Here is a 27,200-nt window from a genome sequence, read left to right as displayed (position 1 = left end):
TCATTCACAAAGATCCACAGAAACACCTTCAAAGACCTGGGTATTGGTGAAACAGGATGGAGAAGTTATCATGGCTCACACTGCATGGCCGGGGAAGCAGTTTCATGCTGTTAACCCGTGAGCTCTGCTTTTGTGTGATTGTGGATCATCTCAGTTATCTATCTAGTTCAGTGTAGAAGCCCAATCTACATCATCATCCTTGTAAAGATTGCTCGGACATCCTGATAAATAAAGTGAAAATATACGTGTTAGTTTGCAATATTGTGAGCATGATCAAACAATAAACAAAAACATACCTGAGGACTTAAGCATCTCCTGGACTTCAAAACATCATGAAACAATGGAAAATGGCAAGAAAGATGAATTGCGAATCCAAACAAAATAAATCAGAGGAATTTACAAACCTTTCATGAAGTGATCACTGCAAACTCGAGCATTTGTCAACTCGGCTCCCTTCCATTGCAGCCAAAGGTTCAAGAGCCACCTTTCTTGTCATCATTTGGTAAAATCCTTTTCTCTTTCACCCCTTTTTATCACTTCATGGGGAACCCAGAAAAATTTATCAGTTTCATGTTTTGATCAATTCAAGCAGGGCAAAACAATGCAAGCGTAGGGTATTTTAACAACTAGCAAGGCACCCCAACAATAGCAACACTTTATGAACAGTGAGCCTAGCTAACCACCACTTCATGTCTTGCATATCTAATGAGGCGGATATCAGATGTAACCCACCTATAGGCAGACTGCCTACTCTGAGGCTGGCCATGCATGCTTCCATGGCAGGCTTAAACAGCTCCACAAATGCCTCAGGGTTGTTCTGCAGATCCATCTTGATGAGCGGAATGTGGGGTGGAGCTGCAGCATCCATGGGAGCAGCTGCTAGAGTGCCTGCTGGCTGGACCAGGCTTCAGATCACCTGCTGGTCTTCTGCTTGGGCCTGGAGCAGAGCTTGGAAGCTCCTGCTCTGCACATAGAGCAATGAGGACCTGATGTTAGGCTTGGTAGATGCTGACAAGGGTCTGGAGGATCTTGGCAAATGGACTCCATGACAATGCTTTATCCTCAATTGTTGGGTTTTGGCACCAGTGTAACACTTCATAGTTTGGGGTAAATGAGGAAATGGGAGGCAGGCTTGTGACAACTCAATGTACATTTTATTCTCACTTAGTTCCACTTTTCTATGACTTTATTTCTATTTTATTACACTCAGCACAAACACATGCAGACATACACAGCGCTGGGCTTCTCTCTCTCTCTCTCTCGCTCGCTGTTTACCAGCTTCTCTCTGCAAACACATACAAAGGACACACATAAATAAACTGCCAGCAATCTGACATGGGGAGACACATCACACATTACCTGCTGGTTCTACCTACCTCCTATCTGATCTGGGGATCAGATAGGAGACAGGTGACGCATCTGACATCATATATTCAGATCACCAGGTGATCTGAAGCCTGGTCCAAGCCAGTGGGCACTCTTGCAGCTGTTCCCATGGATGCTGCAGCCGCACCCCACATTCCGCTCACAGCTGATGCTTGAACCTGCCCCCACTGCCACAGTTTTGTACCTACTTTTCTTTTTTACTCAAGTGAATTTTTACTACAGTAGCAGTGCTTTTACTGTCTAAATCAGGATATTTTGTACTTTTTCCAGCACTGTGGATTGTCACATCCGCACATGCGTCGAACTTCCACTCACATGTGCTCTGAGCAGCGTTTATCCCTAAGACTAAGAACACGCACCTGTTCCGGATTAAAGTACAATCAGTGCATGCTTAAAAGGACACTGAGAACTCATGCACATTGCAAAGTATTGAGTTTCCTAGTGACCCTTACTGAGCCTTATGTTTGTATTGTCTTCCTGGTTTTTGACTCACGTTTTGTATTTTTGGTTACAAACAGTCTAGTCTGTGTCTTGTTTGACCTTTACCTGTCTACTGTTGATGATATTGCCTGCTGAATTGGATTGTTTGCCTACATGCTTTTAATAAACTCTTCTGCACTTACATCTGCCTCCCCCAACCATTACTGACAGAATACTTCACCAAAACATGGATGTAGCAGAAGAGAGCAGGCTTGCCACTCAACACCATGCCAGGGTTTCAGTTCCTCAGTCTGGATTGGTCATTTTTCTGCAGCGGTTAGGGTTGGACATACTGGCACCCTATGATGGAGTGGAGTATTCCCCACCTGGGTTCCTGCTACAATGCTCTTTTATTCAGATCTGGTGGAGCTGAAGCCTTCTGAACACATCTAGGTAGGCTGCATGATGGGGCTTATTGGGTGAGCATGCCTCGGAGACTCCAGATTGTTCAGTGCTATGCTCATGCACCTGTTTCAGGCTCTAGGGGAGGAGGATCCCGTAGAATTTTTATTTGGGGGGGGGGGGGGGGCTGATACTCCCGAGGCCTATGCAGTGGCAGAGGAGGAGGCCTTCACTCCAGAACTCCCTCCAGAGGCTGACGCAGTGGCAGAGGAAGAGACCACTATTCCAGAGCCAGTGCCAGAGGCTGATGCAATGGCAGAGGAAGAGGTCCCTGCTCCAGAGCCTGCATCTGAGGCTGACAGGGAGATTTCTGCTCCAGAGCCAGCATGAGAGCCAGTGCCAGAGGCCAACAGTGTGGACCCTGCTCCAAAGCCAACACCAGAGGCCAACAGGTTGGCTTCAGCTCCACTGCCCATTCCAGAGCCAGCACCAGAGACCAACAGGATGGCCTCTGTTCCAAAGCCAGCTCCAGAGTCAGCACCAGGGTCTGACAGGGCAGCCTCTGCTCCAGAGCCAGCACCAGGGGCCAAGAGGATGGCTTCAGCTCCAGATTTTAGTGAGAATGAGCTCTTTGCCCCACCACCCGGCTTCGAAGACATCATCACCCTGCCACCCAGCTTTGAAGACGTTGTTGCCCCGCTGCCTGGCTTCAAGGACATTGCTCAGCTCCCCGGTTTCAGTGTAGATAAAGTCCATGTCCTGTCTCAAGCCTGAGCCCATGTCCTGTCCAATGCCCATGTCCTGTCCGGGGACCATGTCCATGTCCTTGTCCAGAACCCAAGCCTCCATCTGTGTCCTCACTCCCACTTAAGGCCTGACCAGAACCCAAACCTTCACCCAGGTCCATGTTCTGGTACCATGTCTCTCTCGAACCAGTGCAGAGTTCCAATGGCATAGCGTCCAGCACCAGGTCCTCATTCCCATGGCCATCCAAGAGAGGTTTTAGCTCCTGAAGGCAGCTCTTGGGGGGGGGGGGGGGGGGGGTTTCTATCACATCCATACACGCATGCGTCGAACTTCCACTTGTGCACGCTTTGAGCAGCGTGCACCTCTAAGAACATGCCCCTGTCCCGGATTAAAGCACAATCAGTGAGTGCTTAAAAGGATGCTGAGAACTCATGCACATTGGGAAGTATTGCGTTTCCTAGTGATCCTTACTGAGCTCTATGTTTGTATTGTCTTCCTGGTTTTTGACTCACATTTTGTATTTTTGGTTTCTGCTTTTGTCTTTTGCCTAGTCTAGTCTGTTTATGCCTCACTCGACCTTTACCTGTCTACTGTTGATGATTTTGCCTGCTGAACTGCATTGTTTGCCTACATGCTTTTAATAAGCTCTTCTGCACTCACATCCGCCTCCACCAACCATTACTGACATGGATTCATTATGCATTATGCTGTTAAGCAATTTGTAACACAAGGTCATTAACTGTGCCTGATAGACTTCCTACGGAAACAGACATTAAATTCCCACTAAAAAAATGTGGTTCGAGTATTTGAATTGCATTTCCTGCAATTTTAGCAACTTCAGCAGAATAGAAAAACTAGTGTCTTTGCTAACAAACTTAAAACTCAATAAGAGCACTCTACATGCAGCAATGGAAGGCATGATGTAATGTTAACATCATGGTAGCACCTCAGTAAACTCAGCATGTGTTTGTATCAGGGCAAAGTGCTCTGACTGTATATTAGAAGTTAAATGATCAAGTGGCAATAGGGTATTAGTCAGTGTACACTTCTGATGAACTGGAAATTAGTGGGTCCTAATCAAATTAGTTCTTGTCCTTGAGTGTGGGGGTGTATAATTATCTCATTTCCGAGTCAATTAGATTCCATTAAGGTTTTTGCCTGTTGGTAAAATTATATTTCATATTTGTGGTAGAAGAAAGATGGACCAGAATGCTAGAGCCCAGCTCTGGTATAATTATGCAGTATATGGAGAGAAGATTTTTGTAATGTACATTTCACACTCTTTCAGCTGTGAGGTAGTTCACATAATCATCACTGTAACAAGAATATACCACCCTTATTAAAAACATGGCTTTTCTCTGGTTAATGATGCCTCTTCTTCCCTGAGCCTGCAAACATGAATAGTTGATGCTTAATGGCTTACAGGTGCAATTTGTGCTAACATTTATTTCAACTTTATTCTATTATGTTCTTTAAACCAAATTATTAACTTTGTTGTGGAGTGGTATGGTGGTACAGCTCTGTTGCCTCACAAGAAGAATCTGGGTTCAAACCTCACAACTGACTGGAGCCTTTCTATTTGGAGTTTGCATGTTCTCCCTGTGCCTGCGCGAGTTTCTTCTCACTATCCAAATACATGCAGATTTGGTCAACTGACTACTCTAAATCACCCACATGAAAATGGTTGTTAATCTGTGTTAGCCGTGTGACACATTGGTGTACTTTGCCTGAAGTCAGCTGGGATTGGTTCCAGCTCCCCCATGATCCTGATGGATAAGCAGTATAGATAATGGATGGATGCTATTGTGCTTTATATTCAACCCACTGGGAAGCCCAGGTAGAATAATTGTTGTACATATTAAATAGAAATATCAGTGCATAAAATCATGTAAATGCATGTCAAGAGTTTCAGTTAATGTTCACATTAAACAAAAGAATGGGAATTTCAAATCGATATATGATTTCAGTAACTTTGACTATATCATGGTTGTTGGTGCCAGACAGGCTTGTTTGAGTATTTCAGCAACTGTTTTCAGAGTGTTCTGGGATTTTCATGCTCATTGGAGCACTTGCATGTGACGTCACAGCCGATCCAGATTGTGACAGACGCCATCTTGTCGGTCAAACGCCATTTTCCGCCTTCTACTTCTGGTTCTACTTCTACCTTTTCTTCTGGAAAACCCTACTATATACAATTCTACTACAATGGCTGCGGCTACAAGCTCTCCCTACCTGTGCACGTTTTTTATGTTTTTTGTGTGTATTTTTGCGTATTATTCATCTGTACCGGACTTCAATATCCACTACAACCGTATGGACTTACTGGACATTGGTTTCCAGCAGAAAATGACGGTTTGTAGCGATTTCCATCGCATGCACAACATTCCGGACGAGATAGCGAGACCAGCGGGGTCTCCATGGATTATCGGAAGCAAAGCGAAGGAGGCGGCGTCGGGAGCGGAAGCAAAAGCGAGGCTGCAGGCAGAGCCGGCCTGTTGACTAAGCTCAGAAAACAGCCACTCAAATCTCCACTGCTAAGCCTTTACCTCTCCAACGCCAGATCCATGGTAAACAAGACAGACGATTTGGAATTACAGCTGGAATTACCTTATTCTATTCTATAATCGGCTGGTCAGTGCTATACTCAATACTTAAGTGACTTACCTGTCCAATGAGGATTATTTTCTTGTTTACAAGATGCAGCGGCTGACAAATCCTGAATTTCTGTAAAGATAACTGTCCAGAGATTTATAAGCATGCAGTGCTTCACCACTGAACAGCGAGGGAAAGTTAATGAGGTAAATTATACACATCTGGGTATTCCGCTGGCAGTTCAATATCCACTGACACGGTCGTGAAAACTACGTCCGGTAAGCCATAAGGGTCACTAATTTGTAGATAATTTATTTTAGACACGTATCTAGTTATCTGTTCATTAGAAAAATGAGCCGTGTAGTCCGTCGGTTGAAATTGATCCATTCTGTACACGAGTGCAGTAGTATTCAGCTGTGTTTTTTACCAACAAGATGGCGGCTGTGTACTTTTCGGTCACGTGACTGCAAGATCTCTATAGTCCCTAGTTTTTACACTGTAAGCCCGGATAAGTTGAACGTACTTAAAAAAAAAAAAAAAAAAAGGGAGGAAACTAGTTGCCTTAAATTAAGCAATGTGTAACAAAAACTTGAGTGAATTTAACTTAAATGCTTGAAGGGCTAGAATTGCTGTTTTAAATTCAATACACTAAATAACACATTGATTTAAGTTAAAAGAAATTGTCATATCAAATGCTTTGCCTAATTACTCTACTTAGTATCCTAAGTTAAAGTAAAACTTTTATTTCTATTTTTTTATTTGTTAAACAAGAACATTTAAATTATGAAAACCGAAACAGGAGCAAGAGACAATAATACATTCTTTTTCTGTTTTATTTCAACTTAGAAGTTTTTGTATTTGAAAATACAACATGAGCATCAAGAAACATCATGCCTTGAAAACTTTCTGCAAGTTTTTTGTTTCAAATTATTTTTAACAGAGGTTTCCAACCTTTCTCTCTATGAAAGTGCAACAACTTTCGAACTTTGGGAAACAGAGGAACAAGAAGCAGGCTTCAGAACCGGTGAGTTTTTTTTTTTTTTTAATTTCAATACACTTTTCAGTCTAAGCACGCACAACCGACCGACCGACCAACCAACCGGGGTGTCACGACTCTCATTCCTAGCTCCCTGAAACACGCACAGAGACACAGGTTAATAGACAACCAGTAATTTGACACAGGGGCACCTCATCACGTGTTACCCCGCTGGTTCAACCTGCCTCCTCGCCACGCCCACGCTGCTGCAGACAGCTACTAGCATTTTGCTGTCTAGTAATTGAGGACTGAGCAAGCTACTCAGAAACAAGTAGAGAGCTACTGGAAGCTCCTGAGTTACAGGTAGGAGGCACCTGCTTTAAAAGATCTAACAACCTTGAAGTTTGAAACTGTGGCAAAAATTGTGTCATTCATGTCCTAAGAACATTTTTCCATATAAAACATGAATATGTTTGAGTATAATTGTGCCTCTGCTGTTTTAACAAATGCATTTATTGGTGCTTAAGCATGTGAACATTATTATAGTAAGTATCTCAAAATCACATGGGTTATACTGTCCGAACTCTCTGGTGTGCTTAATATCAGTGTGCAGAAACTTGGCTGAAAAAATTACCTTTTGAACAAATGAATGAACAATGATAGGCACTTTTCTGATGCTACTGCCAACAAACTTAAAAGACAGATTTTTTTTATGCATTTTGGGTTTTCAGTTTGTTTTATAACCAAAATATTCTGATCTGATGTGATATGGAATTGAATTGACAACTGTATGAACTCGGGACCTTGTGAATCAGAATGGAATCAAACAGCGAAATCAGTACCATACAATACCATAAAACATGCACTGTAAACAGAGCACAATAGCAAACATGTTATTTGAAGTGCACCATTAAAAAGCACTTGATATCTGGATCAGTAGTATGACTATTTGGAACCCCATTTTACACTGTAAGCTGATTTTTCAAAGTTTGAATTTTTGATGCCAGCTCATTTCTATGGGGTCAAGCATTACCTGCTGAACAAAGCTGAAAGTGTTTTTTCATACGCTTTGGGTAATCCAGCTGCAGGGTAATCCAGCTGCAGGGTATAAATCAGTCCAAAAAGGAGACAGAAGGCCTGAGGCAGGTTGGCCTGTTCATCCATCACCACACTACCTTCCAAGATGATCCCAACTCTAGATGGGTTGAGCTGAGGATTTTCTTGATCAACGCAAAAGATTCCAACTGGATTGTCACTGTACAAGTCTTTGTTGGTTATATTCTAACAGAGCAAGAAACAGATTGATAGAGGACATAATTATGCCCATTAGATAATGCTACACTGTCCACCAAAAAGTACCACAGACTTTATAATGAAGAGCACCATTCAATATAAACTGCACTGAAAGTAATTATTCAAAAAGGAAAATATTGGTCTTAAACTGGCTTTTCTTCAACTGACATATTTGGATCTGTACATTACAAGTATTGGTTGCAAAAGTGTGCACCGAATATGGTTTTGCTACTTGGCAGCTAAGGAGAGTTTAACGACATTCAGTATCCTCTTCAATTTTTTATTGCACTTTCGCTTTCTTTTTTGTACTTTCCACTTTCGCTTTCCTTTTTCCATTTTTTTCGGAAGAATGCCAAGACCGGAAGCTTTCTTTTTTCTCCTCCTGCGTAAAGACCACAAGCGGAGGCCATCCACATCGGATCTACTTTAATATCAACAGATCTTCGATTAAGGTATGTGAATCTTTTCATCATAGCACACCTTCAGCCTGTTCAGTGTGCTGAGTGCAGGATGTTTAGTCATTCTTCCTCCGTCGCTAGTGACAGCTTTATTTGTGATAAGTGCAGATTAGTTAGCTTTCTGACAGAGAAGATTGCAGTTTTAGAAGCATGTATCCAGGCTTTAGAAGCGTGTATCCAGGCTTTCGAGAAGGCCAGTGAGAATGAGAACAGTGTAGTTTCTGTAGGGGAAAGTCTGGATGCCCTAGGTGGAGTTAGTAATCCCCCAACTCCAGCATTAGAGCCCTTACAGCGGGGCAAATGGGTGACGACTCGGTGGCATAAGCGTAGAACCAAAGCTACCACTGAGGCTCGCCCTTGGGAGCACCACTCCTCTCCGCTTCACGTGTCGAACAGGTTTGCTCTCCTTAGTGATACACCCGCTGAGAAACCTGAAAGAGCTCTGGTTATAGGGGACTCTATCATACAGCACATGAAATTAGCTCAGCCTTTAGGGGCACCAGCAGCTTTAGTCATGTGTACACCGGGAGATTCTCTATGGGGTTCAGGTCAGGCAAGTTGGCTGGCCAATCAAACAGTAATATCATGGTCAGCAAACCATTTGGTAGTAGTTTTGGCACTGTGGGTAGGTGCTAAGTCCTGCTGGAAAAGGAAATCAGCATCTCCAAAGAGCTCGTCAGCAGATGGAAGCATGAAGTGCTCTAAAATCTCCTGATAGATGGCTGTGTTGACTTTGGACTTGATAAAATACAGTGGACCAACACCAGCAGATGATATGGCACCCCAAATCATCACAGACTGTGGAAACTTCACACTGGGCTTCAAACACCTTGGATTCTGTGCCTCTCCACTCTTCCTCCAGACTCTAGGACTGTTATTTCCAAATTAAATGCAAAATGTACTTTCATCTGAAAAGAGGACTTTGGACCACTGAGCAACAGTCCATTTCTTTCTCTCCTTAGCCCAGATAAGACACTTCTGACATTGTCTCTGGCTCAGGAGTAGCTTGGAATGCGAAAGTTGAAGATGTCTTTCTTGAAGATGTCTGTTCATGATGGGTCTTGATACACTGACACCAGCCTCAGTCCACTCCTTGTGAAGCTCTCCCAAGTTCTTGAATCAACTTTTCTTGACAATCCTCTCAAGACTGCGGCCATCCCTGTTGCTTGTGCACCTTTTCCAGCCACCCTTTTCAGCAATGACCTTTTGTGGCTTACCCTCCTTGTGGAGGGCATCAGTGATCATCTTCTGGACAACAGTCAAGTCAGCAGTCTTCCCCATGATTGTGGTTGTGTGTACTGAACTAGACAGAGAGATACACTGTGTTCATACTGTTTTACTCAAACTCGAAATGAAATATTCTAATATTTTGAGATGTTTTTTTATGTTCTTGTACTGTATGCCATACTGATTAAAATTAAAATAGAAAAATGCTTGAAACATTTTAGTTTATGTGTAATGAGTCTATAATATATAACATTTTCACTTTCTTAAATAACTGATGGAAAATATTGAACTTTTTCCACAATATTCTAATTTTTTGAGATCACTAGTATAGAGAGAGATATTTGACCATTCTTCTTTGCACAATCTCTCTAAATCATCTAGAGTACTGGGCCTTCTCCTATGCACTCTCCTCTTCAGCTCACCCCACAGGTTTTCAATTGTGTTGAGGTCTGGGGACTGAGATGGCCATGGGAGGAGCTTGATTTTGTGTCTGGTGAACCATTTTTGTGTAGATTTGGCCACATGTTTAGGGTCATTATCTTGCTGAAAGACCCAGTGACAACCCATCTTCAGCTTTTGGGCAGAGGCCACCAGATTCTGATTTAAAATGTCCTGGTATTTCAAAGAGTTCATGATGCCATTAGGGCTGTGCCGATAGACGATGCCATCGTCCATTGACGATGGTGGTCGTCCATCACGATGGAGAGCCACCATCGTGATACCACGCCCCCTCCTGTCATAATCATGCATATACGGTATCATCTGGGCCTATTTAACCTAAAAAGTTAGTTTTTTGTTAGTTTTGTTTAATATATAACATATAATTATAAATACATAATTATATAAATCATTATAAAGTAATATCCTATTACCGCTTGTTCACGTAGGCTATGGTGCAGGGACGTGCTAGTGAACATAACATGTGGTTACACAAATACAGTATACTACTAATAATAAATTTTGACTTCATTTTTTAGCCTACACTATACTTTTAATGTAAAATTTGTCATGTTGTTCAAACAAATAGCCACTATTAACGACTTCAGTCGGGAAATATTGCACCCCAAACGGCAGTGAAGCGCAGACTTCTGCCGAAGTCAAATAACTTTAATCTGGTAAATAGGCCTACTTTCAGACACAAAATGGTCCACTCTAAGCCATAATGTCAAACCAAAGGGAAGAATGAAGGTGATTCTGACAAATGTAAAGACAGTAAAAAAACCCAAAAAACAATATTAAATCATGATTTTAAAAGCTGGTTCAATAATTCAAACACTAATAAATTGGAAAAATTAGCGCGTTCAAGTGCGCACTAAAGGCCGAAACGCATCTTCAATTGATATGGTGTAAATAAACAATGAGTAATAGCTTAAGTGTAGTTTCTTCTCATAGTTTGAATACTAGTCTTTCATTGCTAGAGCAGATTAATATCTTACCGTGATCAGTGAGTGCTCGGGGAGGTTCATTTCCACCTGCGCTTTGCGCAGCTCATTTCTCCGAAGCCAGCTGTGCGCAAACGCAGTATTGACTGCTCGGCAAACTCCAAACACTCGGTCTGTACTGGCCCTCTGTTGCGCAAGCGAATTGGTTATGGCCAGGTTCAAATTGTGCCCAAAACAACTTAACCACAGCATCTCAATTGCCTGATGGCTGTGACAATATTCGCCCCGTTGTTATACAGGCGATCTTTTTCTCCTCTATTTTCCATTCGGCAAGTGTCTCGCGCAATGCGTCTTCTAAATTGTCCACTGAATGTGTCTCTGGCATGAAACTCGTCTGCAGGCATTTGGACTGCATTGCCCACTCTCGGTCCACATAATGTACGGTAGCTGACATGTAGGGCATCATGTTGCAGCTGGACCACATATCCGTTATCAAGGCCAAATATTCCACATCACCTAGTGCTTTTTTTTCTTTACGTGCCAAAGCCTCGGATGAGTATCTAATGCTTTTAATAATAATAATAATAATAATATATTTAATAATGTGGTATTAAAATCCCCCCTCCCCCCGCCCACGATATGATCGTCCATCACGATGTTTGCACTGTAAACATCGTCGATGCCAATTAAGGGGACATCGCACAGCCCTAGATGCCATGCACCCTAACAAGGTTCCTGGGGCCTTTGGAAGAGAAACAGACCCACAGCATCACCGATCCTCCCCCATACTTCACAGTGGGAATGAGGTGCTTTTCTGCATACTCCTCTTTTGTGATGTCTTAGAGTGTTTGTTGCCAAAAAGCTTTATCTTGGTCTCATCTGACCAAAGCACATGGTCCCAGTTGAAGTCCCAGTACCACTCTTCAGACGTTTAAGTTTATGCTTGTAAGTGAGAAAAGGCTATTTCCATGCATGTTGGCATGTAGATAGTGCCTGATGGTTGTTATGGAGACTTTGTGACCCCAAGATGCTACTCTTTGATGCAATTCTCTAACAGTGAGCTTTGGAGAACTTTTTACTTCTCTTACCATCCTCCTCACTGTGCGTGGTGGCAAGATAAACTTGCATCCTCGTCCAGGCTTGTTTGCCACTGTTCCAGTTGTTTTAAACTTCTTGATGATTCCTCTGACTATAGATATGGGCAGGGGTAGGCGAGTGGCTATTTTCTTGTAGCCATTGCCTGACTGATGAAGGTCGACACACATCTGCCTTACTTAAATTCACTTGAGTTAAGGGTTACATTTTTCTACAATTTTCAGTGAGAGATTATGCTTCTGCAATAAAAATTTAATTTATTTTAAGGCTTTTAACACGTCTTAACCAGGGGTGCTAATAATTGTGGAGGGTGCTGTAACTACATTGTCATCATCAGTGCTCTTCTCGGTTCTCATGATCACTCTGTCATATCATCCGATGATCTGTCATATCATCCAATGATCTGTCATATCATTCAATGATCTGGAAGGAATCTTGTTTGTAGTTCGTCGACGTTGCGAAAGGGAAAAGTGATCCGGTCGCCTTTTCTCTTTAAAATACTGCGTGGGCTGCAGTAACTAACCGGTTCAGTTATTATTGCAACTACTGTATGCAAAGATCAAATACATTGAACTTTGGCTAAAGGTCCGGTATCAATAGCTTGTTCTTTGTTCTTCTGTAGCACAGATACAACGGTGTCTCCTTCACGCGTGGAAACCCACCGCCAGAGAGAGAGAATTTCGATTTCACTGCGGGTTTTAAGCACAGTCATGACATCACTGTATTTCATATTCGGTATCATCTCTGTATCAACTACCATTACAGGGAGTCAGAAGAATGGGCAGAGATAGAACATGGCATCGAGTACAGGGATTGGTGTGTTCAATGCTGTACAGTGAAAGGGAAAAGATGGTTCATAAATGATTACTATGGCTATGGCATGGCAATCCATCCCTACACTAGCGTACCATGTGACTGGTTCACTTGCAGTTCTCTCAGCATCTTGAGGTGAAACTCCAAAGAGCAGACAATAAACAGTCATAGAAACTTGTCAAATCTGTGATTGATGGCAATAAAACCTCTGCCATTCCTCCACTTATATAGGATGGGCAAATCTTCATTGATGCCAGAGACAAGGCTGAGCTGTTGAACAATGTCTTTGCTGCTAATGATCGCCTTAACGATGATGGCAAAATTCCTCCCACTTTACCCTCAAAAACCAACAAAGTCCTCTCCACTCTGAAGTTCTGGCCCAAGAAAGTCCTCAGAACACTTTGCAGCCTGGACACCACAAAGGCCAATGACCTTGATGGGTTTTCTGCAAATGCACTTAAGAACTGTGCACCTGAACTTGCTCCAGTACTTGCCAAGGTATTCCAGATCTCTCTTGACACCAAGACTGTTCCCTCAGACTGGAAAACTGCCCATGTAATAGCTGGGCCTAAAAAGGGAAGCAAGCAAGACCCTTCAAAGTACAGACCAACATCTCTCTTGCCCATAATTTGCAAGGTCAAGGAAAGCTTCATTTGAGACCACATCAAAAAACATCTTGACAAATATCATCTTCTTTATGACACACAGTATGGATTCCATGAGAAGAGATCCACAGTGGACATGTTTTCTTACATCACTCAGTGGTGGAATAATGTCCTTGATTCCCAGCAATAAATCTGAGTCCTTTATCCTTGACATCAAGAAAGCTTTTAATTGAGTATAGCAGTGTGGACTTCTGGTAAAGTTGACTTCATTTGGTATTCAAGGAGACTTACATGGCTGGATTTCTTCATTTTTATGCAACAGGCAGCAGGCTGTGATACTTGATGGGTATATCTCCTCAACAAGTCCCTTATTTGCTGGTATCCCTCAAGGGAGTGTACTTGGCCCCTTGCTCTTCTTAATGTACATAGATTACCTGGCTTCACAACTCAAAAATGATTTGCACTTATTTGTTACACTCCATGTTGTCATAAAAAAATCTGGGTCTTAGAACCACATGTTTGGAGTCTCCAAGGTGACTTAGAGGAAATTGAAAAGTGGGCTTCCAACTGGTGTATCACCTTCAATACTAGCAAAACTGAGGAGATGATCATCAGCAGAAACCAAATCCAAAATCACCTTCCTCTCTTTTTTATGAAAAGTAAGCTGAAACCTGTATAGAGCATAACCCTGCTCGGTATCGCCGTCACTATCACCCTGTCAGGGACTCAGAACATATTAGCCATTGCCAGAAAACGGCAATGGCTAATACATCTTGGGTCGTACAAGAAATCCACTTTCTCTACAAGCTTGCATCATCATTTACAAGGTCTACATTTGACCTCTCATGGTGTATGCTACCCAAATATGGAGTGGAGCATGTACCACAGCAATAAAGTTATTAGATAGGCTGCAGAGGAAAGCTCTCTGCCTTTTAAACATTGGTGACCCCTGTAAGGTGGGCATCTTCCCACTGGAGCACAGGAGAAACATCACTTCACAGCATATTTTCTACTGTCATTACTTCCTGCAACCATCTGTTGAGCTGACCAGAATATTGCCTATGGGTGTACCCAGAGGAAGAGTAACTCGATCGACTGTGAGTGGCCACCCATATGCTGTGAACATACCAAAGTCTAACACCAAGCTCCATCTCTCTTCCTATATTCCTAGATGTGGAACTCTCTACCAGCATCTGTACTTCCCACTGCTCCAACTATGGATGCATTTAAGACAGCTACTAATGCATATTTTTTGGACTTAATATAATGTTGTAGTCAAATTAGTCATATGCTTATTTGTGATGTAATAATAATGTGCCTTGTGCCATGGGTCACTTTTCATCTAGTTTGATGGCTCCATCAGGCCCTTGAATCACTTACATTAAAAAAATGGCAATTGACAAAGTCAATTTATGACCAGTATCAGGGCTTTGAACCGGTTCAAGGAACGAAAACGAAAACCGGGAACTTTTTCTATTTCACATGGAACAGAAACGAAACCAGAAACTTTATTATTTTTTATGTTCCGGAACAGAAACGCTTATTAAAAATAATGGTAACCGGTTAATACCGGGTTTTTTTCGTTCCTCAAAGTTTCTGTAGCCTACAAATAGTCATTCTTCTCCTGCGCAAGTTTCTATGACCTGCTGGGGTTCACTTCCTGTGTGACGTTCGCTGACTGAATGGAGAGAGCGGGAAGGTGGACTACTAGTGAGTAATTGCATTACTGAGTGTCTGAGCAAAGAAGAGCCTGAACGATGCAACCTCCCTATTGGCTGTTTGTAAAAATGTATCAGTTGTTGCTCTTCCCACGGGAATCATCGCGGGCTCGAGAGACGAGACCTGACGAGTTAGTTCGTTGGTAGCAGAACAAAATGTCTGGACACAAATCGGGTTTTCAGAAAAGGAAAGAAAATAAACGGAGGGTCGAAAATACAAAAAAGGAGGCAGAAAATGCAAAACGAGTTTTAAGGTAGGACAAATGGTTACTTTTCTGAGGCAGCCCGCCGTGGCTACCTGCAGGCTTATTTATTATAGCCCATTTAGTTAAAATAGTTGATATAAAATGTTTATAGTTATGTGATGGTTGTCCTGATTTAGACTGGGTTTTTTTTTTTGGGGGGGGGGGGGGTGCGCGATGTTGCACCCGGGTCCAGATTAGGGCAGAACCGGCCCTGGCTACATTTCAGGTGTAGTTTGTTTTATGTATGTATGTACTTGCATAGATGTGTACTTGGTCTTCCAATATGGCGCTTAACAAAATCTCGCGGCGCAGTGACGTCATGCGGTAGCCCTCTATAGGGCCTGACTAGCCTTTGGTAACACACTAAACGAATTATCTTTCATTTTTGGCACTTTTTCTGTTTGTGTAGATGGGAAGACATACTGAGAATCCAAATCGCCAACATTTGAAATAATAATTGTTTTGAATTATTTCTTGTCTTATTTAATGAAGGTTGTAATAGAATTAGCCTACATTTGGCTTAAGCTGGATGAGACAGAGACATAATTTTATAGCCATTTGTTAAACAGCTGACAGGGAACGTAATTAACCGTTCCGGGAACGAAATTTTTTTGTTCTAACCGGTTCGGGAACGTCTATTTAATGGTGGAACCCAAAACCGGAAACGTTAAAATTCCGTTTCTGTTCGGAACGAACCAATAGGAAAAAAATTCCGGTTCAAAGCCCTGACCAGTATTGTCCTTTAATCTCAAAAAGTAAACATTAAAGTGTTCCCTTTCATTTGTATTATCACAGGAAAAAACAAACAAACAAACAAACAAAAAACCAGTCCCTCCCTATTGTCCCATCTCATACCAGCTAGCAGTGATTTGACAGACATACACACAGGAAAAGAGAAGTGAGAGTCCAAGATTATGCCCAATGCTAAGTTGAACCCATTTTTACTGATTTTTATAGTCAAGCCTTTTCAGTTTATGTTGTGGCATAAATCAATAATACAGATATTCAAAAATGTTTTAGTTTAACTTTGTTTGGCCATAAAATAGAACTTCAAGTCAGGGAAACACTGAATGCTGATTAAATGATTCTGAAAATTAGCAACAGACAGTCTTCATTAATGGCTTGAAATAATTAATGATGCACCTGTAACATTTTACAACAAATTAAGTTACTTACAGAGCAGGTCTTGAAGAAGGCAGAAGGATAATCCCCCAAGATGACTGGCAGTCCCTGAAGACGAAGGCACCTGATGTCTGTTGGCTCAGTGGTCTGGAAGATACTGGATATCGAGTACAACACACAGTTTGTTAAGGATACTCACAAGTATTCCCCACAATGTTTTATGACTTTACAGTGGTGCTTGAAAGTTTGTGAACCCTTTAGAATTTTCTATATTTCTGCATAAATATGACCTAAAACATCATCAGATTTTCACACAAGTCCTAAAAGTAGATAGAGAGAACCCAGTTAACAAATGAGACAAAAATATTATACTTGGTCATTTATTTATTGAGGAAAATGATCCAAAATTACATATCTGTGAGTGGCAAAAATATGTGAACCTTTGCTTTCAGTATCTGATGTGACCCCCTTGTGCAGCAATAACTGCAACTAAATGTTTCTGGTAACTGTTGAACAGTCCTGCACACTGGCTTGGATGAATTTTAGCCCATTCCTCTGTACAGAACAGCTTCAACTCTGGGCTGTTGGTGGGTTTCCTCACATGAACTGCTCGCTTCAGGTCCTTCCACAACATTTCCATTGGATTAAGGTCAGGACTTTTACGAGGTACCAGGCTATCTGCTGGTACCTCGTATAGTGAAGGCTACATCAGGGGGCAGAGCCTTTTCTTACAAAGCCCCACAGTTATGGAACAGCCTTCCAAGTAATGTTCAGGAATCAGACACAGTCTCAGCATTTAAGTCTAGGCTGAAAACATATCTGTTTAGTCAAGCCTTTTGTTAATGGTGTTTATGAGGTAAAGGAGTAGATCTGGAGGGTCCTCAGACATAGAGTGTTTTGGTAAACTGGGATGTATGGATGCTGTCAGTCCCCACTCGCTTGCTCACTCGAGTTTGTTGACGGTGTAGTGGCTGGCTGCTTTATGTCCCGGGGCTCCCTCATGCCTGTGTTACCTTCTGGCTCTCTCCTTTTAGTTATGCTGTCATAGTTAGTTGCCGGAGTCCCTGCTTGTACTCGGTGCAATATGTATACTGCTCCTACTTATTCAGGTGACATTGGGCATACCTAACCACCTGTGTTTTCTTTCCCTCCCCCCCACCCCAAATCTGTCCCTCTGAGTTACATGGAGTCAACAGGAAATCTTTTGGTGGAGACTTCGACCGGCTATCGTAGCCTGCAGGGAATCGGCCGTCAGACATTCTGTCGCATGTCCCAGACCCGGTGAAATGTAACTGAATTGTCTTGGCCAGCTCTAAGGGTCCCATCTGCATCTCATCATTGCTGAGGAGTGTGCTCCCATCACCCAATCAAGCATCCAACCAGAGCAGGTCATGATATATTTTACCATATTAACATGCCATTGTTGTGTGTTATGCCTGATGTAAAGAGACTCGTCTCTGCGAGCCTACCACACAGATTTAATACTTGTCATTTTTAGGGCATACCTAACAATGTGTTTTCTTTCTCTCTCTCTTCCCCCCCCATCTGTCCCTCTGAGTTACATGTTGATCCTGGGATTGAGATGCTGGCCTCTTCTGCCTCTCGGACCTGCTTGATCCATCCTGGTGCCCTGTGTCTGGTCGGAGTTTTATCGCCCACTCCTGTGAAGGACGGCCCCATGAGGACAGTTGAGGGTTATACCTGTTAAAACTGTTAATATTATAGTCAGGCTGTCTGTTGTTGCCCAAATGAGGATGGGTTCCCTTTTGAGTCTGGTTCCTCTCGAGGTTTCTTCCTCGTGTCGTCTGAGGGAGTTTTTCCTTGCCACCGTCGCCACAGGCTTGCTCATTGGGGATAGATTAGGGATAAAATTAGCTCATGTTTTAAGTCGTTCAAAATCTGTAAAGCTGCTTTGCGACAATGTTTATTGTTAAAAACGCTGTACAAATAAACTTGATTTGATTTGACTTTTACTTGGCCATTCCAAAACATTAACTTTAATCTTCTTTAACCATTATTTGGTAGAATGACTTGTGTGCTTAGGGTCGTTGTCTTACTGCATGGCCCACCTTCTCTTGAGATTCAGTTCATGGACATATGTCCTGACATTTTCCTTTAGAATTCACTGGTATAATTCAGAATTCATTGTTCCATCAATGGTGGCAAGCCGTCCTGGCCCAGATGCAGCAAAACAGGCCCAAACCATGATACTACTACCACCATGTTTCACACATGGGATAAGGTTCTTATGCTGGAATGCAGTGGTTTCTTTTCTCCAAACATAATGCTTCTCATTTAAACCAAAAAGTCAAATCAAATCAAGTTTATTTGTACAGCGCTTTTAACAATAAACATTGTCACAAAGCAGCTTTACAGAATTTGAACGACTTAAAACATGAGCTAATTTTATCCCTAATCTATCCCCAATGAGCAAGCCTGTGGCGACGGTGGCAAGGAAAAACTCCCTCAGACGACATGACGAAGAAACCTCGAGAGGAACCAGACTCAAAAGGGAACCCATCCTCATTTGGGCAACAACAGACAGCCTGACTATAATATTAACAGTTTTAACAGGTATAACCCTCAACTGTCCTCATGGGGCCGTCCTTCACAGGAGTGGGGCGATAAAACTCCGACCAGACACAGGGCACCAGGATGGATCAAGCAGGTCCGAGGGGCAGAAGAGGCCAGCATCTCAATCCCAGGATCAACATGTAACTCAGAGGGACAGATGGGGGGGGGGGGGGGGGGGGGGAGAGAGAGAGAGAAAGAAAACACGTTGTTAGGTATGCCCTAAAAATGACAAGTATTAAATCTGTGTGGTAGGCTCACAGAGACGAGAGTCTTTACATCAGGCATAACACACAATGGCATGTTAATATGGTAAAAAATATATCATGACCTGCTCTGGCTGGATGCTTGATTGGGTGATGGGAGCACACTCCTCAGCAATGATGAGATGCAGATGGGACCCTTAGGGCTGGCCAAGACAATTCAGTTACATTTCACCGGGTCTGGGACATGCGACAGAATGTCTGACGGCCGATTCCCTGCAGGCTACGATAGCCAGTCGAGGTCTCCACTGTCTCCACCAAAAGATTTCCTGTTGACTCCATGTAACTCAGAGGGACAGATTTGGGGTGGGGGGAGGGAAAGAAAACACAGGTGGTTAGGTATGCCCAATGTCACCTGAATAAGTAGGAACAGTATACATATTGCACCGAGTACAAGCAGGGACTCCGGCAACTAACTATGACAGCATAACTAAAAGGAGAGAGCCAGAAGGTAACACAGGCATGAGGGAGCCCCGGGACATAAAGCAGCCAGCCACTACACCGTCAACAAACTCGAGTGAGCAAGCGAGTGGGGACTGACAGCATCCATACATCCCAGTTTACCAAAACACTATGTCTGAGGACCCTCCAGATCTACTCCTTTACCTCATAAACACCATTAACAAAAGGCTTGACTAAACAAATATGTTTTCAGCCTAGACTTAAATGCTGAGACTGTGTCTGATTCCCGAACATTACTTGGAAGGCTGTTCCATAACAGTGGGGCTTTGTAAGAAAAGGCTCTGCCCCCTGATGTAGCCTTCACTATACGAGGTACCAGCAGATAGCCTGCACCTTTTGATCTAAGTAGGCGTGGCGGGTCATAGAGGAGCAGAAGTTCACTCAGGTACTGTGGTGCGAGACCACTTAGTGCTTTAAAGGTCAATAGTAGTATTTTATAATCAATACGAAATTTGATTGGGAGCCAATGCAGTGTGGATAAGACAGGCGTGATGTGGTCATATTTTCTAGTTCTAGTAAGGACTCTTGCTGCTGCATTTTGAACTAACTGGAGCTTGTTTATGCACTTATTGGAACATCCAGACAGTAAGGCATTACAATAATCCAACCTGGAGGTAACGAAAGCATGGACTAGTTTTTCTGCATCATGCAATGACATTAAATTTCTTATCTTTGCAATATTTCTGAGATGAAAGAAAGCTATCCAGGTGATGTTATCAATGTGAGTTTCGAATGAAAGACTGGGGTCAATAATCACTCCGAGGTCTTTTACTGCTGCACATGAAGAAACAGAAAGGCCATCCAGAGTTACTGTGTAATCAGAAAACTTACTTCTAGCTGTATGTGGTCCTAGCACAAGTACTTCAGTCTTGTCAGAGTTAAGCAGAAGGAAATTAATAAGCATCCAGTGTCTAATGTCCTTCACACATTCCTCAATTCTATTAAGCTGGTGTCTCTCATCAGGTTTTGCAGACATACAACTGTGTGTCATCAGCATAACAGTGGAAACTAATACAATGTTTACGAATAATATCGCCCAGAGGTAACATATATAGAGAAAAAAGCAGTGGACCCAAGACAGAACCTTGTGGAACACCAAACTTTTCCTCGGTATGTCTAGAAATATCACCATTTATATCAACATACTGATAACGATCAGTTAGATAAGACCTGAGCCAGGAGAGGGCCATTCCCTTAACTCCCACAACATTTTCTAGTCTATCCAGAAGAATGGAATGATCAATGGTATCAAATGCTGCACTAGGGTCAAGCAACACAAGTAGCGAGACACAGCCCTGATCAGACGCCAACAGTAGGTCGTTTACTACTTTAACCAGTGCTGTCTCTGTGCTATGATGTGGTCTAAATCCTGACTGATACATTTCATGGATGTTATTCCTATGTAAATATGAGCATAACTGCTGTGCCACAGCTTTTTCAAGGATCTTGGAGATAAAGGGGAGGTTTGATATTGGCCGATAATTGGACAGCTGACAGGGATCAAGGTCAGGTTTTTTTAATCAGGGATTTGATAACTGCTAGTTTAAATGATTTGGGTACATAGCCAATCATAAGAGAAGAATTTATTATTTTTAGAAGCGGTTCAATTACTCCAGGCATTATCTGTTTGAATAGATGTGTCGGTAAGGGATCTAGTACACAAGTTGAGGCTTTTGATGTAGAGATTAATGAAAGTAATTCAGTTTCTTTTAGGGGAGTAAAACATTCTAACTGATGATCTGATACAGTTATATTGTTAACTACAAGGTCACTTTCATTGTCTAACCTTAAATTAGTAGTTTGAATTTTTTGTCGGATATTCTCAATTTTGTCATTAAAAAAATTCATGAAGTCGTTGCTACTACATACTGCAGGTGTGCATGTGTTGATAGTGGACTTATTCCTCGTTAATTTTGCTACAGTATTAAACAGGAATCTAGGATTATTTTTGCTGTCTTCTATTAGGGAGGAGAAATATGTTGATCTCGCAGCACTAAGAGCTTTTCTATACTTCAGGAAGCTCTCCTTCCAAGCTAATTTGAACACTACCAATTTTGTTTGATGCCATTTACGTTCCAATTTTCGAGTGGTCTGTTTTAATGTGCGAGTGTCATCATTATACCAGGGTGCTAATTTTTTGTCTCTCACCATTTTCCTTTTTAGAGGAGCTACATTATCTAAAGTATGGCGGAATGTTGACTCTAAGCATTCAGTTGCCTGATCAAGTTCTGCAGGGGCTGACAGTGACCCAATCAAAGTTGACAGCTCTGGGAGATCATTTATAAAGCTCTGTGCAGTAGTTGACGTGAAAGTACGTTTAATACAGTAGCGTGGTTAGGTGCATATATTATTACTCAGACATATTTTGAATGAGATGAGACAATGATCTGAGATAACTTCAGACTGTGGAAGTATGACTATATTGTCTACGTTTAATCTGAATGTTAGTATTAGATCAAGGGTGTGACCACCATTATGGGTCGGTCCTATGACATTCTGCTTAATCCCGACTGAATCTAAGATGGACACAAGCGCTGTTTTTAAAGGGTCTTCTGGGTTATTGAAGTGAATATTAAAATCTCCGACAACTAAAGCTTTGTCTAAGGAAATAACCAGATCTGAGATAAAATCTGCAAATTCAGAAAGAAACTCAGAATATGGCCCCGGGGGCCTGTAAATAATAAGCAATGGAATTAACTGGGTAGACTTATTTTTCGAGGCTACATACATTATATGAATATGAAGAACTTCAAATGTATTAAATTTATAACCAGGTTTGTGTGTTACACCTAGATAATCGTTATAAATAACCGCGACGCCTCCTCCTCTGCCAGTTAGACGAGGCTGGTGTATATAACTGTATCCAGGAGGACTCGCTTCATTTAATGCTATATATTCATTTGGCTTAATCCATGTTTCTGTTAAACACAGTACATTAAACTCCTGATCAGTAATAAGTTCATTAACCATTAGCGCTTTAGATGTAAGAGATCTAATATTTAATAGCCCCACCTTTAGATCAAAGGTGCTGGCAGCAGCTGTACAGTCAGTATGATCTAATTTTATATTGATTAGGTTACTGGAACAAACTCTGAAAATTTCTACCTTTTTGTTGAGCTCGGGGAACAGACACAGTCTCGATGTAGTGGGCCCTGAGTGACGACTCTGTGCAGCTAGCAGACAGTCGGTTTAGCCTGTTCGTCTGCTCCCTGGCCTTGGCTCTGGATTGTCAGAAATTAACTAGGCCTGTTCTGAGACTATGACCTATGCTGCAGGAAATGAGAGCAGCACCTTCCCGAGTGGGATGGATACCGTCCCGCCCTAACAGGCTAGCAGTGCCCTCAAAATTAGCCCAATTATCTATAAAGCCCACACTGTTTTCAGAGCACCACCTGGACAGCCAGCAGTTCAGCGACCATAACCTGCTGTAAGCTACATCGCCACGCCGCATTGGGATGGGGCCAGAGCATACTACAGCATCGGACATCGCCTTCGCCAATTTAAACACCTCTACAAAGTTACTCTTAGTAACCTCAGACTGACGAAGGCGTATATCATTAGCTCCTGCATGGATAACTATCTTTGAGAACCTGTGCTTGCCTAGGACCCTAAGATTACCTGCTATGTCCGGTGCCCTGGCTCCCGGTATACACCTGACTAAAGCTGCTGGTGCCCCTAAAGGCTGAGCTAATTTCACGTGCCGTATGATAGAGTCCCCTATAACCAGAGCTCTTTCAGGTTTCTCAGTGGGTGCATCACTAAGGAGAGCAAACCTGTTCGACACATGACGCGGAGAGGAGTGGTGCTCCCGTGGGCGAGCCTCAGCGGTAGCTTTGGCTCTACGCTTATGCCGCCGAGCCATCACCCATTCGCCCTGCTGTAAGGGCTCTAATGCCGGAGTTGGGGGATTACTAACTCCACCTAGGGCGTCCCGACTTTCCCTAACAGAAACTACACTGTTCTCACGCTCACTAACCTGCTCTAAAGCCTGGACACGCGCTTCTAGCACTGTAATCTTCTCCGTCAGAGAGCTAACTAATCTGCACTTATTACAAGTAAAGCTAATAGAGCTATCGCTAGTGACGGAGGAAGAATGACTAAACATCCTGCACTCAGCACACTGAACAGGCTGAAGGTGTGCCATGATGAAAAGATTCACGTACCTTAAATGAAGATCTGTTGATATTAAAAAGTTCTATTTTAGTCTCAACCGTCCACAAAACATCTTTCCAATAGCCTTCTGGCTTGTCCATGTGATCTTTAGCGAACTGCAGACAAGCAGCAATGCTATTTTTGGAGCGCAGTGGCTTTCTCCTTGCCAACCCTGCCATGCACACCATTGTTGTTCAGTGTTCTTATGGTGGACTCATGAACATTAACATTAGTCAATGTGAGAGAGGCCTTCAGTTGCTTAGAAGTTACCCTGTGGTCCTTTTTTACCTCGCCGACTATTACATGCCTTGTTCTTGGAGTGATCTTTGTTGGTCGACCACTCCTGGGGAGGGTAACAATGGTCTTGAATTTCCTCCATCTGTATACAATCTGTCTGACTGTGGATTGGTGGAGTCCAAACTCTTTAGAGATTGTTTTGTAACCTTTTCCAGCCTGATGAGAATCAACAACGCTTTTTCTGAGGTCCTCAGAAATCTCCTTTGTTCGTGGCATGATACACTTCCACAAACATGTGTTATGAAGATCAGACTTTGATAGAGCCCTGTTCTTTAAATAAAACAGGGTTCCCACTCATATGATTGTCATCCCATTGATTGAAAACACCTGACTCTAATTTCACCTTCAAATTAACTGCTAACCCTAGAGGTTCATATACTTTTGCCACTCACAGATATGCAATATTGGATCATTTCCCTCAATATATAAATGACCAAATATAATATTTTTGTCTCATTTGTTTAACTGGGTTCTGTTTATCTACTTTTAGGATTTGTGTGAAAATCTGATGTTTTAGGTCATATTTATGCAGAAATATAGAAAATTCTAAAGGGTTCACAAACTTTCAAGCACCACTGTATTGCAAATTAAAAGGACTGGAAAGTACAGCAGAGGACAAGAGGAGATGGCATGAAAGGAAAAAGAAAGAGGAGAGGAAAGGGACAGGACAGAAAGCTAGAGGACAGAAGAGGAGAGATGAAATGAGAAAAGAGAGCAATGCAGAGAGGACAAAAGAAAAGAGGAGGAAAAGGAGACAGGAGATGAGGAAAGGAGGAAATTAAATAATGGAGAGGAAAAGTGAGGTGTGATGAGAGGAAAAGAAAGGAGAGCAAAGGAGAGAAAAGAAAAATGAGCAAAAAGAAGAGAGCGGAAAGGGAAAGGAGAGGAACAGAGATAGAGGGAATAGACTGATGTAGACAAGTTTAAGTGTACAGTATAAGCTCAGCCAAAAGCTGGCTAGTGAGACCTTTCTTCTTTCTGAAGAGATCCATCAGGCTTGGAGTGGAATAATCAAGTGCATCAAAGACGTTCTCTGAGATTTTTCCCTACCGCTCTCTTGAATTAGTAACAAACCTGAAACATAAAACATCGCAAACCATATATAAGCCCATGGTCACATGGCCCCATCTGTAAACCTCCACACTACATGATTTGGATCACACAGCGTTAATCACTCTTGGATGGTCAAATATAAAAAATCCTCTACTAAAAATTTTATTCAGCATTACATTTAGAACACATAAGGTCATAAAGTCCTTTTTGTAAACACTCAAAACAGTCATACATAGACATACATATAGAGACAATCCTGATGTAAACAAGGAAATGGTTCCATTCTTGCATATCTTGTTTTAACCTATAATGTTTAAATAGCTGTGCTCTCTTTTCACAGATAAAAGGGCAATCCTTACACTTCCAAAACATCTCTTCTTGTGACCTGCAACACAATAAAAACAAATAAGATACAATAAATTTAAGTTAAGCTAGTTTATAGCAACAGTGTATCTGTGATAGGTTTTGATCTGTCTGTACCGAAGGAAGTTGAATTGACAAAGTATGATCTAGGAATGTAGACCTCTGCTGCTGAAGAGATTCTGCCTCACAGATCTGGGAGCAAACAGTCACTGACACAGCTGTTCAGAGATGTTTTCTCAGTTTATTGTAGGACAAACATGAGTATATATTCACATTCAAGAGTGTGTTGTAGCTATGTGATTGGGTGGTGGTAATGATGATGATGATGATGTGATTGATGAAGCTAAGTTGTATGACAGGGTAACAGAAATGGGTGATGAAGCATTACATCACTGATTTAGACTGCACTACTGTATGAAAGAAGAGAGACATTATGTACCATTACATCACATGTCAGAATCATAATCTTATGAAAACAAGAAAGATATTACTGGTCAACATAACCATTAAGCAGAGAGCAGAATGTGTGAGCAAACATAAATCTCAAGGATTTAACTAACCAAAACAAGTAGCAATCAGACCAACCTGTTTAATTTCAAGCATGCCAAACATATATTTCAATCTTTATTTTAAAACTGTTACTTCAAACTGGGAAATTTGTTGAGGCCATATGACTCTTCATTTAGCTTATGCTCCTTTCTGATTAGCTAAGTAATGTTACCCTATGGTAGTGAATATGGTTGAGTCACCTGGACATTTAACATTACAGTGCCATTGCGTTGTCATATGCAAAACATTTGCTGTTTCACTAGTGTGCATTTAATTAACAACAACAACAACAACAACAAAAAAGCAGCCTCTGGGGTCAAAAAAAAAAGTAACAGGTGAAAAAGGTCTGTCAAATTGGTTAACTTCTCATCAGCAACCCCTTGAATTCACACACTTGCAACCACAAAAAAATGCCTCGCCTGACTCTGCAATAGCTAACTATTGTAGCAGGCAGGCAAGTTATATTAATAGCTGTCTCAAAACACAAAGAGGTTGCTATGTTAACTTAATGGCACTCACCAGATTCAGTAAAGCATGGTACAGCAGTCATCCCATCACCCTCCTCTCTCCTCCACTGGAAGTGTGGTGCATAGCCCGCAGGCAGGGGTTCAATGCAGGGTGGTGTCCACTGATGGTACCCGCTTGGCCTGGTTCATGCAAGTGAGAAAAGTTAACAGTTGAAAAATGTCTTGTTGAACTTGTTAAAAAATTTTTCTCCTCTGCTCACAAGCAGCTCCTCGAGTGATAAAGGTAGCTGAGCCAGCTAACAGGTGAAAACCATCTGTTGAGCTGGTTAGTTAAAACAAAGTTTCCACTGCTGACAAACAGCCCTTCGAGTGAAAAAAAATAAAAAAAAAAGTGTGGTCATGACTAAAACTTAAGAATTTTAATCCATTTAACTTAAAGTTGTTCACACATTGCATTACTCTCAAAAGGTAAGTATATTCTACTACAAATACATTTGATAGTAATCCAATCAAACTTAAATCATTTATGTACAAAATAATTT

General features: G+C 42.0%; 1 long non-coding RNA gene across 2 annotated transcripts; it reads right to left on the bottom strand.

Annotated features, from left to right (window-relative positions):
* Positions 1-899: 899 nt before the first annotated feature.
* LOC132890091 (uncharacterized) lies at positions 900-26,908 on the bottom strand. Of its 2 annotated transcripts, none has more exons than XR_009655150.1 (5): positions 26,711-26,908; positions 25,639-25,664; positions 25,194-25,300; positions 16,536-16,638; positions 900-1,285 (listed from the first exon to the last, which is right to left on the bottom strand). It is a non-coding gene; the product is annotated as an uncharacterized LOC132890091 (long non-coding RNA). The 2 variants fall into 2 exon arrangements; XR_009655149.1 differs by lacking the exon at positions 26,711-26,908 and adding an exon at positions 25,760-25,870.
* Positions 26,909-27,200: the final 292 nt, after the last annotated feature.

Source organism: Neoarius graeffei, chromosome 8 (genome assembly GCF_027579695.1).
Source record: "Neoarius graeffei isolate fNeoGra1 chromosome 8, fNeoGra1.pri, whole genome shotgun sequence".
NCBI classification, from domain to species: Eukaryota; Metazoa; Chordata; class Actinopteri; order Siluriformes; family Ariidae; genus Neoarius; species Neoarius graeffei.
Note: the sequence above shows the minus strand (reverse complement) of the source record. Positions and strands in the feature narration are given on the sequence as shown.